Below are 12,860 nucleotides of genomic sequence, written 5' to 3' on the forward strand. Positions count from 1 at the left end.
CCCTGAGCAAGAGGCCTACAGAGACTTTGGCCACTCAATTTTCTTTCTTCTTTCCAAGCCTTTGGAGGCCTTGGATAGAGGCTCCCAGCTCTGCTGCTGTTCCCAAGCAATCCTTGTCACTCTGATGCAACACTACTGTCAACCTTTTGTCTCCTTAACTTTGAGTTTGACTAATTACGCTTAGCATTTCTAATCTCTGGGTCTGCTGAAAGGTATAGGTTCATCCTCTTTTCTTTATAATTACAGAAATTGAGTCCTATAGAGCTTGTTTTGACGTGAAAGCATTTAGCATAACACCAAACAGTAGAATTACTTCTATGTGTTCAATGCTTGCCTTATATCTGGGGATGTCAGGACCAATGAGGCAATTGCAAAATCATTTTTCCACAATCCCTACTTTATAAATATTTCTCACAGTAAATGCTTGTCAAACTAATAAATGAATTGGGTACTATAATAAAGGTCATTAAGGTTGAATGTCACAATGGCTTTATATTTAAACTCTTGTACAGCCTCCAAGTAAAATTAAATGAAATGGTATATAAAGTTATAAACTTGGTATAATTTGGACATTTAAAGCTATGTCCCATTATCTGACTGTGCATGGTGTGGTGACCTCATTATTTTTTATTAACTGCATGTTGTGTTTAGCATGGGAGTGGTATTTTCTTTTGAACAATGAGTTATTGCTAGATAGCAATGTGTTTGAACATTTTTTTTGGCTTCATTTGTAGTACATTAGAAATATCAGAAAAACTAAGGGGGCTTGAATGTCTTTTGGCCTCAGAGACATTCTGTAAATGGCCAAATGAAGAAATTCTAATGGTAGCACATAGCTACACCCCTTGTCCTCTGAATGTCAACATTGATTCTAGGCATCTGATAGACATGAGCCGAGACCCAGCATGCCGAGCTCCATCCCTGAGCCTGTGTATGAGTCTCTGTCTACATGACTCACTTCCTCCCCCTCTTTACTTTGGCCAGCGTCCCAGTCTTCTGTTATGACCTTTGCAGAAATCTCTTCTAAGGTACCTTTCATTTTCCATGGTTTCCCTGCTTCCTCCTGGTAGGGAGCTTGGCTCTGTTTTCACCCTTTCTCCCCAGGTCTAGTTCAATGTTTCCCAGAGAATGAACACATGCAGTGAATGTCCTCAACTTATTGGATTGTTTAATTCTGTGCAACCTGAGCCATGTTGAAAGTGGCCCATTTTCAACTCCTTTTCTATTTGGGTGGCTCTCCTGTGCCTCTCCTAGTCTTCTGTCAGTAAAGGAAATGAGAAGAGGGGCAATCACAATTAATTGACCCTCTTTCCAGGCTGTTGTTATTCTGAACACAGAGATGAAGGTAAGGTTATCTTGGAAACTTGTTAGCATGGCTTCATGTCTGTGTAGCTGTAAGAAGTCAGTGAGCCTTTCTTACCATTCACTTTATTGAAGATGGAAGTTGAGATTACAAAAACTGTAGTCTATGGCAATGGGTTTGGTGCTTTTAGTATTTATCATGGTTAATGACCTTTCATTTAGACTTCTCTTGCTTCTCATTAGAACTTTGAAAGCATAGTCGTCAAGAAGATAGGCATTGATGAACTTCCCTCTTAGTCTTTTCTTTCACGAGTGCAAGGAAGACTAGAAAAGTTACCAGTTTACACGAAACACATTTGGCAAAGAAGAATGCCATGGTACAGAATAGTTAGCACTGCTATAACAGTGGGGAGTATGTTTTAGTGTTTATTTAACTTGTAACATTTTATAAGAACATCTGTGATATGATAGAGTAGTTTAGTATGCAACTGATAGCGTAAATGTGATTGGTTCTATGGCTATCCTGGTTTTGTTTATTTTCTTTATTCTTTAGTGTATGTTTTTGTGCATGCATATGTGTCAGTGTGCATGTGTGCACATAGTGATTTTAGTGTTCTGATCAAGGATTAATTTTAAAATGGGCATATCAGGGCTAGATGATGGCTCAATGGTTAAGAGTACGTACTGCTTTCACAGGAGACCCGACTTAAGTTCTCAGTGACCACATCTAATGGTGCATAACTGCATTTAAGTATAACTAGGGGACCCAGTGTTCTCTTCTGACTTCTGTGGACACCTGCACCAATGTGTAGGTACTCCTCATGTACTCCTCTGGTAGTATAAGGCTCCTGCCTTCTGTGTTGTACAATCTAGACACCATCCGACCAGACACATATATACATAAATAATAAAGTAAAATATTAGAGAAAAAGAAAAATAATGAGCATTCTATTGAATTTTGGTCAATAATACAATAAAGAATGGTACACTGAAGATCTGAGAAAGTTCACCATCCTTAAAGTGAAACATAAATACAGGTGCTCATTTTTTTCCATCCATGCATTCCAACTTCAATTGTAAACAAGATGACCATCTTGGAAAATCAAAGACATGATGACAACCCACTGAAGGTTCAGAGAATCAGGGCAGATTCCATGCACTTGGTGATATCATACTGATACCTTGGGATGCTAATACTGTCAACATTCATTTTGAGAATATTTAATTGTCTTCTTTTGGGCTTCCTGTCGCATAAATGCATAATTGACTTTTGTCACCTAAAACTCCAGCTGAATAGTGTTCAGATCACACAACACAGAGTCTAGAAGGCTAAAGTGACCAGAGTAGAAAGTTCTGTCTTTGAGGGTCTCCTGTTTTGTCTTGCATGTACTCAGTTATATTGTTGTAGAAATCGGTATCATCACAAAATAGGCAGGCATGAGTGTGCTTTAATACATATCTGTGCAAGCATAAGACCTAAGTAGATGTGACCCGTACATGATAATTTTTCAGGTACTACCACAATGGAAGATTGTGGACTTCTGAATTACACAAAAGCTGCCTAAAGATCATCTATGTCACACTTGATGTGTTCTACTGCACATATTTAAATATGAGAGTATTGGTGAAATTATTAAGGCCACTCCACGTAGTTAAAAGGGAGGTTTATTTTGTGGGATAACTTACAAGTGAATGGATAGTTTACAGAGTCTGGGAAAGGCATGGCACAGTCCGGTGGTGTTCTCTGGAGAACTCTGCTCGGTCTACCTCCAGCGTCCAGGGTCCAGGAACTAAGAGAACTGGTGCATCCAGATCTTGGGTCTTCAGGGCCCTCTCTTGGCCCCGAGTTGTAGGCGTGACAGTTACTGAAGCCTCAATGGGGGTTGGAATTTCCAGATCAAGGCTGGAATGGCTACCCACTACATGAGATTTGTATAAATATATTCATTTCTATACTGCATTTCTCCAACAAGTATATTAACATCCATAGAGAAGGATCTTGCTTCTCTTACATAATTCTGCACCTCAACACATAGACAAGTGCACAATGACTGACAAAATGTATTTGTTATTGAGATTCTTAGTTTTACTGTTGCTATAAGGACAAAGAGATCTTATCTCATCCATATTACCATGGGCATCTTAATATGAATTTATGCGCAGAAATTCCCTCCCTTCAAGTTCACTGACACAGCCAATGTCACAGAAATTCGCTCAAACTCCCAACCGGCTGCCATGTGCACAATCACTGTTGATGGAGTGATTTTCATTCCAGCTCTTCAGAATGGTTGTAAATGAATATATCCTTTTTACTGACCATCAGTTTGTCATCTGGAATTTGATGAACTCTTGGAGAGCAGAGACAATTTTGTAAATAATGTATCACACAAAATATCTTGAAAGTGCCTACCTGGAATTCAGTAAGGGCTTACTGAAAGTTCAGTTTATTAACCTATTTGGCAATGGGTCAGTACACTTAATTAACTTCAACATGAAAAGAGGTATTCATTTGAGATAGCCTTTAAATGAGCACCTGCTGTAGGCCCAGACGTCTATTTAGGGACATTTTTAACTTCAAACGCCTCTTCCTGAGGGACACACACTGGTAGCATTTTACACTGGAGTGCAGGAATCGTAGAGAGATCAAATCATTGGCATGCAGTCTATGGAGGCAGTGCTATATTATAGCACTGTCCTTTCTCTCAAAAGTATAGGGGAAGGGCTTTTAAAGATGAATATAATTCATAATGTTTTGATGGTATGCACTCTTCCCTAAAACCCATGATTTGATGCTGAAATCTATTTCTCCACATTTTCTCTTGTTCCCTCTTCATTTAAGGGCTTCTCCACTCCTTGTCCCCCTTCCTTTTTTGGAAGTTTGACAGTGTTGCTAGCAAATGCGGAGTGGACATTGATAAGCTATTTTCTTCAATGACTATGAAATGTAATTTACTAACTCAAACTAAGTATTTTTGGCATTGAAAAAAGAAATTGATGGGAAATTTCTGTGGAATAAAGCACTATGAAGAGCATCTAAGTACCCCTTTTTGGGTTGTTCAAATGTTTCTAATTCTAGCTAAATATTGTGAGAGATAGAAGACTTATGGGTGGCTGTATGGTTCCTCGATGATGACAGTAAAGAAACAAACACTGGTCTCTATTATAATGTAGCTCTAGACTAAGGTTCAGCTGGCATCAAGTCATCCACACTTTAATAGATTATACCTTCATTTTCATGTGTGTTGGAGTACATGTTTGGTTGTGTATGGACTCTGGAAGACATCCTCAGGGGTCATTTTTCCTGAGGTTTCTTGTCTTTTATAATAGGGACTCTAGCTGAACTGGCATTAAAAAGTTAGTCCAGAATTGACCTGTGAGCCCTGGAGATCCACCTGTCTCTGCTTCCTCATCCTGGGATAAGGAGTGCTGAACACTATACTATACTGATTTTTTTTAATGTAGGCTGAGGGTTTGGCCTGGAGTCTTTATACTTGTGTGGCAAGTGCCGTACCACCTGAGCTATCTCTTTAGTGACTATACTTTTTCTCGCAATAGCTATTTTTTTAAATCTTACTGGGAGTCAATGTCATTGCATGTGCCCTGGATTGATTAGATTTGTTTGATTATTCTGTTTAATATTTTCTTCTTGTTGTTTTTTATTCAGCTTTTGCCTGTCTTTCTCTACTAGGATTTGTTCCTCTTTAATGAATTATTAACACATTCTAGATCCTGCAAACCATAAAAAGCAAAATATGCCGTATGTCTTTGTCAGCCCCTAGTTCCTCCAATCACTGTCCGTTTCTCCACTTTGTTTCACAGCAAAGTCCTTCAACACGATTATTCTCTGAATTCATTTTCTCTCTTCCTGCTGCTCTTTACCTCAGCACTACTGTTGTCTGAGGCTGTTCTTGTAAAGGTCATTAACTGTCTAGATCTTGCCAAATCCAAAGGTCAGGTCTCCAGCTCTCCTGGGATCACTCTGCCAGCAATTCCTTAGCAGCAGCAGGTGGTACTGAAGTTTGTCTTTAACATTTCCTCATTTAGCTCCAAGGACTCCATGGCCTCCTGATTTTTTTGTTTCTCTGTCTCCTTCATTTTGTTCTCATCCTCATTCTTTCTCTCAAAGGCTGAAATCTACAAAGTTCAGTGGTTGCCCTTTCTTCCTGCTTTCCACCTTTATGCTGTTCTTTGGAGACTTTACCGAAGCTCAAAGCACCCCAAATACAACATGTCTTTGTGGCTTAAACCCTCATATTTCCATAGGGCTTCAGGTCAGTGTCTGCTTCTGACAACTAATAGTCACGAGGGATTTACTAGGTCAACAATAAAATTATTGGCCATTACGCTCCGAAAAGCTTCCTCTCACCCTCTACATCTTGATAAGTACTGAAAAAAATTTGCCTGACTGATTTTTAATGTTTATTACTTTATATGATCAATCTATTTGCAAATTTCATCAATTAATTCATCAAAATACATCCCAGTCTGGCCACCTCTCACCACTTCTTTTGCTCTCATCTTTGTCCAAACTCATATTATCTCCCTCTTGAACAGTAGAAACACGACCTCCTTAGTTATTCTTCCATAGCAGAGACATTGCTGTAGGTTGAAGTATTTCAACCTCAAGAGCCAAACCTTGGAATGATTATCCACAGTGTTTCAGAATAACATGAAGTCTTCAGTGTGGTCTTTAACCTACTATAACCAGAATCCTTGTAGGCATTAAACATTGGAGTGTAGACACAGGCATGTAAACAGTAAAGATCGTATCAGAATTCAGGATGAACAAGGGTAACTATAGCTGAGGAGGGAGGCGTCAGGAGAAGCCAAACCCATTCTCTTAGCAGGCCACGATTTATTTATTTGTTTATCTGTTTGTTTGTTTGTTTGTTTATTTGAACTAGGCCTTCTCTGTGTGTCTTTGCTTGACCTGGAAGTCACCATAAGACCAAGATGGACTCAAATTCACAGAGATCAGCCTGCCTAAGTGCTGAGATTAAAGACATGGTCACAACACCCGGGCTAGCCCAAGTCTGTTGTTCACTATCAGTGACCTGATGAATCATGCTGGAACTGCTTGTCAGGCTTCCTGAGGTGTACTCTACCTTATGCATCCCGCCTGCCAGACAGACTTTCAGAATTATCTTCCTCTCCTGCCTCTACTTTCTTCTATCCACTGTGTCTGCTCCAGTCTTCCTGGAGCAGATGACTAGAGAAAAAAGCAAAGGAGGCAAAAATGAAATAGAGAAAATAATGAAAACAAAAAAAGAGAGGAAATAAAATCCTCTGAATATTCTATGTTCTTTCTAGTTGCCGAGTATTTTTTAAAAAATATGTATTTTTTGAGATTATAATGTGTATGATTTCCCTTTCCTTTTGTCCCTCCAAATTCCTCTGTACCACCTTGCCTCCCTCACTGAGGCTGTATGATGTTACTTGCATGAATATATGTTCAGGATTGACTATTTGGTATTGGAGAAACAAACCACATTCTCTTCCCTGGAGACTATCTCCCCAGCTCTCAGCATCCTTAGTTGCTTGTAGTTCTCTGTGTAGGATTGAGGTCACCTGAGTTTTTCTCTGACCATTTTACAGTGCCTGTTAGTGTTGCCCTTGTTCAAGTCATACTTAGGGTAGGGCATTTTTTTTTTTTTTTTTTGTAACTGAGTCCATTTAACATTTATCATTTAGATCATAGTATTATTGACCTTGTGCAGAGGGGGAATCTCAGATAAGTGGACTTATTATCAACCTACATTGTGCTATGATAGGCCATTCTGTCACTCTTAATCTTCAGCCCATGCCATTTCCATATCAGAGAGTTTAGAAAAAGCTTTAATGATAATATGAAAATGTCACTCACCACGTAACAGCCAGTTAGTGAGGTAAGCATTATTTACTTAAGATAAAAAAGAGAAGCCGGGCGGTGGTGGCGCACGCCTTTAATCCCAGCACTCGGGAGGCAGAGCCAGGTGGATCTCTGTGAGTTCGAGGCCAGCCTGGGCTACCAAGTGAGTTCCAGGAAAGGTGCAAAGCTACACAGAGAAACCCCTGTCTCGAAAAACCCCAAAAAAAAAAAAAAAAGAGAAAGACCACATTTCAGTATGGACTTCAAATTGCAACTTGCAAACCTGCCTACCTCAATAACTTCCCTTGTCCCAAGGTGCACCTCTTTTGGATCTCTCCATCTTGCAGCTTTTACCAGTCAGCCTACTCTACTACTCTACTGCCTACTCTAGTCAGCTTATTGCACGCATGGGTGTGTTAGTTCAAGAGTGTGTCCTGGTGACATGGAGGTTATTCCAGATATAGGTGAAGGGTTGCTGATACTCCAGTTCCCTTGAAGTGAAGTCGCCAGTGGTTCTCAGAGAGTATAGCACCCTTCTGATATGATTCATGCCCGAGACCACGCCAGCAAGCCACAGCCTGTCCTGGTTTGTGCTATAGGTAGTCTCTTGCCTCTTATAACTGTAGGCATTTGGTCAGCTGTGGGTTTCTTAGTGTCCTAAGCAGAAACTTGGAGCTTTTTTGAGATGTGGATGGAAATACACTTTTAGAGTCATCCAGGTCTTGTGTATAGAGACAATGGAAGTCGTCTACTAGTGTTCACCATGGTTATAGAATCCCAAGGAGATAAAGACACCTGCAGTGCACATACTTATTAGTGACAGTGCTGGGTTAATACTCAGTTCTTTTCTAGTTCAAATTCTCCAGCCTTGGCCATGTACAAAGCATATCAGCGGGAGATACTGGGTCAGTAAAACAATAACACACAGGAAGAGTTCAGGCTGCTAAACTTGTTATATATTCTTTACAATCACTAAAACTATACTCTAGTTTTCCCATACCATGGGAAACCCTGCTTGGCAACATAAGGGTCTGGGAAACTGCTCATTTGTGCTGCTATTGTTCGTCTAAAAAGCATTTGGATATTTGTAGATATTGGTCCCCATGCTCTAAACAATGTGAGCTATTTTTTTCAGGAGTGGCCTGGTTGACCCTGCAGCCTGCTATTTCCTGATTCTCAAAACCAGGAGGCCTGGGCCATTCAGCTAAGCCCCAGGTGGCCCTGAACACAAGGACCAATGCCTGCTTACTTGGATTCATGTCCTTCCAAGTGGGAACTGTGAATTTTCAGGCGCCAAGAACTAACTAAGGAAGAGGAGGACAAAGTCTTTCTTCCTGCTTACTGTGTTTTCCACAAGGCAGCAGTCATAGTCACCCACTGTACTGCCCTGGGTGGCTGTCCCCTGTATTTCTTGAGAGGGTGGGGATGCAGTGGGTGACAGGAACACCAAAGTTATGGAGAAATGTAATCTGCCTTTGGCTTATTTCCAGGCAAGATGAGCAGTGGATAGTACCTTTTGCTCCAAATCTGAAAACACATGTTGTGTATGGCTGTGCTGGCCAGGAACAAAATCTCTGAAATTTAAGTGACAAAAGGAAAAAAATATAGAGATTTGGCAAGCTGTTGAACAAAGGAAGCAAAATATCAGGTTTTCAGGATCACAAAGATGATTAAAGAGAAAAACAAGGGAGGAACCTCATTTCCTCTATCCGTGAAAACCCAGGAAAACTGGAAAGGCAAGATTGATGCACTTCCAATCAGGAGAAACAGCCTGAGATGATTGGCTTGGCATAATGTCCTGGCAGGACAGGAAAACAAAGGTGAGGGCAGGACTCAGAACAGCTAAAGAAATTAGCGAAGTTTTCAGGGCAGCCAGGGAACTTTGAGGAGAAGAAGGAAGAGATGCTAATGAGTTTTAGGCAATTTGCATTTAGCAAATGTCTGAAGCACATGTGCCTATCAATAATCCTCACAAAGCAAGTGTGGTGGTGTTTCTCTGTCAGAAATCACTGAGGTCAAGTCTAGGTTTCTTAGAGTGTGAGTCACAGATTCTTCATCAAAACCACTTGCAATGCTTGTTAACAGCAATCTATGAATCTGTTTCCAGTTCTGAATCAGAATCTCTTGATGAATCCAGGAATCTACCTCATCATAATTTTCCTGTGTGATTCTCATACACAGTGTAATTGAAGCATCATTCTTTAAGCTATTGCTTATACTTGGAACATACAGGCTAAACCTGATGGACGCATATCCCCCTGTCTGCTGTTTGGAGATGATGATACTCTGTCATTCCACAGGAAGCTGGGTATCTGGAGTTATAGACTCTCCAGAGGATAGTGTGCAGTCCATTGGCTGAGGGGCCAATGAGTTAGGATAGCTATGATTTCCCTTGGACAGACTTCTGTTAAAATATAAGGTATCTGCTTAAATTTGAATTTCAGATAGCGTAAGTTTCTTTATGTACAATATGATTATGGTATAGGAAATAGCCACATAAAACAATAAGTGAAGTATTTAATGAATCTGCCAACGATAGGTTCAACTGCTATAAAGCCCAAAGCCCATTGCCTTCTAGTTTCATGGCTTGACAATCTGTCAGTTTTCAAAGTTGTGTGTGAATAAATTTATTAGAGTAAATTCCTTACTAAACTATAGAACCTATCCTTCTAAATAAAAGTGGATAAATCTAGATGTCCAAACACCACAGGATTCACTGTCTGTAGTGGAGATGGCTTGTTCAGCTAGTCTGGTCACTCACATACTTTCTCTTGGCTGTTATGACAAATTAGCCTGAAGTGAGTGGCTATAAACCACACAGATTTATTATCTGAGATTTATTGGTCAGAGGTCCCTCAGACACTCACGGAGCTGAGTAGAAGTGTCTGCAGGCTCTTGGAAAGAACTTGATTTCTCATGCCTTTGACTTCTAGAGAACAGCCCCATTCCTTAGACTGTGTCCTGCTTTCTCTTTCTTCATTGCCAGCAGTGTCACATGACTCTGTCTGTCTTATAACCCTTCTCTTTTTGGTCATAATTAGTAAATAGTCTCTTGTTTTAAGTATTAGACCTTACCCATCTGAAAAACTCAGGTTTATCAAGATCTCTATTTACATCATCAAAGCCTCTGTTACTACAGAGATGGACATGTCTGTGTGTGTGTGTGTGTGTGTGTGTGTGTGTTAATGGTGGTGGTATTATTATTCTGCCAAATACACTTCATAATTCATTTATAAGTTAGATCAGAAACAAAGAAACTCATTCTCTTTTCAGGTGTTGCTCCACCTTCTACCCATTTTCCTCACCACTGCAAACGTCTCCTAGCCTGTTGACTTAGAATCTACCTATATGTCAATAAACAACAGCTGATAGAAAAACAAACAATCTGCTGGAAACAATGCAAGCTTATAGAACTTAATATATGGTCCAGCAAATACTCTTTTTTTTCCTTTGGTTTTTGGCTTTTTGAGACAGGGTTTCTCTGTGTAGTTTTGGTACCTGTCCTAGATCTTGCTCTGTAGACCAGGCTGGCCTCAAACTCCCAGACATCTGCCTGGCTCTGTCTCCTGAGTGCTGGGATTTAAGGCATGCACCATTGCTGCCTAGCACAAATCTTCTTATAAGATATACTATGCAATTCTCAAATGCTATTGCTGAACTTTTTATTAATCAATAGGAAAAGGATATGAATGGAATGTCAGTCATTTAATTTTTTGAAAAACAATTATAGAGCCTGGGGGACAGCTCAGTGGGTAAACATGTATGCTGTACAAATGCAAGGACCTGAATTTGAACCACCAGAATCCACATAGAAGCTGGAGGCAGAGCATGAACATCCTCTGTCCCAGTGCTCCAACAGGGAGATGAGAAGTGGGAGACTGCAGAATCCCTGGCAACTCAGGGGCCAGCTTGTCTAGTGTACATTGCTGAAAAGCAACAAACCTTCAAAGAGGAAGACAAGAACCAACACTCAAGGGTCTTCAAGCTCCACACACATTTCATAGCACATACCAGTGCCCATACTCACAGACACAAAAAAGAACAACCCCTCCCACTACACTTAGGCAGAGTTAACTCCATTCTAAACCCCGTCCTATGTATTGCAGACATTTACCAAATCTGTAATAAGCATGGTACTTGTACTATTACTCTTCCTCTAAAGATAAGAGATGAGGCCCAGAGAACCTTATAACACCAATGTTCACCACAGGAAGATTATTATGCTGATTGTTCAGCTTCATCTCAACCACCTTGCTTTCCTTGAGCAGGTTTCACACAGAGCATCTGATGACAAACTGAATAGTATTGAATGACCACTTAATCATACAGTAACATTTAGAAATATGTACATGGGAGAAACAGAATTGGTGTATATTATCCGGGGATAAGTACACCAATTGGTTGTCTAATATCCAATGCTCAGCCTCAACAATGTGCATGTGAGTGGCATTGTTCAAAACGAGCCGGTTATATTTGGGAATATATGCATATATACATATATGCCATACGCATGTAGGAATAATTGAGAAGCCATGAGTTTGAAAGAGAGCTAGGAGGGGTGAGGGGGAGCTTGTAGGGAGAAAAGAATGGGAAAAGTGACATAATTGTATGGTAATCTCAAAAATAAAAGGAAAAAAAGAACTTGAGTAAACCATTACTTTCTGTAGCACTTTAAAATTTACTATCATTCTTATTCTTCAATAAATGTTTAGTTAATTCAAAGGTCAGAAAATTATTGAATGCATATTGATAGCTAATAACTAACAAAAATACTTTTGTTAGCACTAAATTCTGTGTATTTCTCATATTAACATGAATGAGGTTTGTTTTTTATTGTTGTTTGTTTGATTTTTAGACTTGTTTTTGCTTCTGTGTATGTGTGAATCTGTCTGTGTGCCCACAGAGGTCAGAAAAGAGCATTGGACTCCCTGGATCAGGAAATACAAGTAGTCTTGATCTGCCAGATGGGAGTACAGGGAACACAACTCAGGTCTTCAGGGAGAGCGGGAACACTGTGAACGGCTGAGCCATCTCTGCAGTACCCGAAGTGAGTTTTTAAAATTAACACATAATAATTGAGTATCAATTATATGTCTTAAAAACTGTTTAGAAAGGAAAATGTGAGTGAAAGAGATATTAGGTCCTGGCTTAGTCTAAACAATTTAGTTTTGGTTTAGGATAGCACGCTGTAATTAGGTGAGATTCAGTAAATCTGTTCTAAAGTTAAGGCAGGGCTGTGAGAGTCTCAGCTATGATCCAAAGCCACTATTGCAGACATTTGGGGACCATGAGGTCCCAGGTAGCCATTGCTGCAGTATAAACAGAGGCTCTAAGAGTCTCTTTCATGCAGTCTGGTGTTATTTGGGCAGACAGTAAAGCCCAAACCCAATATCAGCCCAGACTTTGTTCCCAGAACAGCACAATAGAACTTCAGTTGAGAACTCTACCTTCCCAGTATTCTACATTTAAATGCAGCATATATCACCAGTGCTAATTAATGTCTCTGGTTACTGTACTATAAGCATTTAAGGAAGAAACTAAAGCTCCCATTTGGAATAGATGTTCCAAGTTAAATATACACACTGAAGTGGGATGCTCATTGGAAAGAAATGGATGGAAAATTGTAAAGACAAAAGCAGTGCCTCTGGATCATTGTCATTTCTATAATCCTCCTCATAGTAAATACCCTGGTTTTTAGTGAATAAAACCA

General features: G+C 39.9%; 1 long non-coding RNA gene across 1 annotated transcript in view; it reads left to right on the plus strand.

Annotated features, from left to right (window-relative positions):
• The first annotated feature begins 1,231 nt into the window (after window positions 1-1,231).
• LOC128108865 (uncharacterized) overlaps window positions 1,232-12,860 on the plus strand; it is a 194,028-nt gene continuing 182,399 nt past the window's right edge. Inside the window, exon 1 of the long non-coding RNA XR_008217609.1 lies at window positions 1,232-1,345. This is a non-coding gene — a long non-coding RNA (uncharacterized LOC128108865). The remainder of the gene's footprint in view (window positions 1,346-12,860) is intronic.

Source organism: Peromyscus californicus, unplaced genomic scaffold, assembly GCF_007827085.1.
Source record: "Peromyscus californicus insignis strain IS unplaced genomic scaffold, ASM782708v3 Scaffold_13__1_contigs__length_99412109, whole genome shotgun sequence".
NCBI lineage: Eukaryota > Metazoa > Chordata > Mammalia > Rodentia > Cricetidae > Peromyscus > Peromyscus californicus.